We start from the raw sequence: 1,782 nt of genomic DNA, 5'->3' as shown, positions 1-1,782 counted from the left end.
AAACTAACAGTTCGGCAAAAGTGATCGATATATGTACCAGCCAGTTCCACTAAACACTTTAAATTGGTGCACCAGCATGGCCACATTCCAGTGAGTAACATAAGTAAAAAATTTAAAAAATAGACACACACACACACATATATATATATTATATTATATTATATTATATTATATCATATTATATTATATAAAATCCGTTCTGTCCGTCTGGGTGTCTTCTCGGATCTCGGGCATCCTCCATCCGATTGCGCTCAAATTTGATATGTAGATACCCACGGTATCAGAGTATGTATTAAGTCTTGAAAAAATTACAAAAATTGATTCCAGATGAGAATGCGATCGATAAAGCCGTGAGAACATGCATTTGTACGCAGAAGTACATCAGCTGTTGCGATCGATACTACCGTACTTGAGAAAAATGCACGTGCAGTTTGCGCAAAAAAATCATCATTTTTTTCCATCTCGACTTACCTCCAGCTAACCCATTTGCATGCATCGTTTTTGTCCCGCTTTTCTTCCGTCAACCTGTTCATAACTGCACCTTCCATTTTTTGTTGTTTTTGTATTGCTTAAGGGTACGTTTCTTTCCTGCCAAGCTTACTGTTTAAACCATGTTTGTGTTCTCCCAGTCAACAACCTTATCATTACTGGTACTTTAAACTCTTTGGTTGCATATTTGTGTGGATAAAATCGTTTTTCTTTGGAATAGTAAAAAGTCTATCTTTATTTCTTCTTTTGCTGGTGTCTCAAATTTAGTTTAAATCAGTGTTTCTCAAAGGGAAGGCCTACGGGACGGTCGGACAAGTTGTTTTGAGAAAATTTGGTTTAAATGTTTGGCAACTCAGCACCGTCCACTAGACGGGAGGCGTTTTGCTCGTATATATATATATATAATATAATATATATATATATATATATTATATTATATATTATATATTATATATATATATATATATAAATTATAATTTAGGGTATCTAAGAGATACAACCACGCTGGAAATAGCAGATAAATCTGGTGGTATCTCTTAGATACCCTAAATTATAATTTTAATAATAATTATTACCTTTGAAGGTTTTTATTCCCATGCTGGGCATCTGATAAGATCGGTATTTAAATAACGATCTTATCCTTATTTATATATATACATACATACATATATATATATATATATATATATATATATATATATATAAAGTACATATGATGTAAAATATAAAACTATAGTTAAGTTATTTAAAAGAACAACACAATGTCAACCTAATTTGATGACGTTTACAAGGAAAGAGGAAAGTTTGTTAGTTATATTTCGGACCTTAGCACCTATGCGGAAACAAAATAAACTGGATGAGAAATATTGTGAAAGGGAGAGTGAAAGATAGAGTGAGCATGATTAGGAAAAAACAAATAATAGTTGGAAAAACAGAAGCTGAATGTGTGACTATGTGTAACCCAAAGAATTTCAATTGGTTTGATCCTGTTTTCGCATATGATGAATAGCTGACACTTTTGAGCAGTTTTGTATACAAAATACTATAAACAAAGATTTGCTGAAGAGTGTAAATCTTCATCTATAAACTCATTGATGATGAGGAAGTTTTTATTTTTGCAGAATGTTAAGAAAGTTATTCTTCAAGAGAATCGACTCATATGTCAAAGGCATTCTAACGATGAACACTATGCTTCTTGGGTGCTTCTGGTTGATTTCCTGATTATAATTGCAGTATCTATCGTGTCCTCTTTTCTTAGGCGGTGGAGTGTGATTTGAAAGAGATTTGGTTGCT

The sequence above is a fragment of the Octopus sinensis genome, linkage group LG6 (genome assembly GCF_006345805.1).
Source record: "Octopus sinensis linkage group LG6, ASM634580v1, whole genome shotgun sequence".
In the NCBI taxonomy this organism is placed as follows: domain Eukaryota; kingdom Metazoa; phylum Mollusca; class Cephalopoda; order Octopoda; family Octopodidae; genus Octopus; species Octopus sinensis.
Note: the sequence above shows the minus strand (reverse complement) of the source record.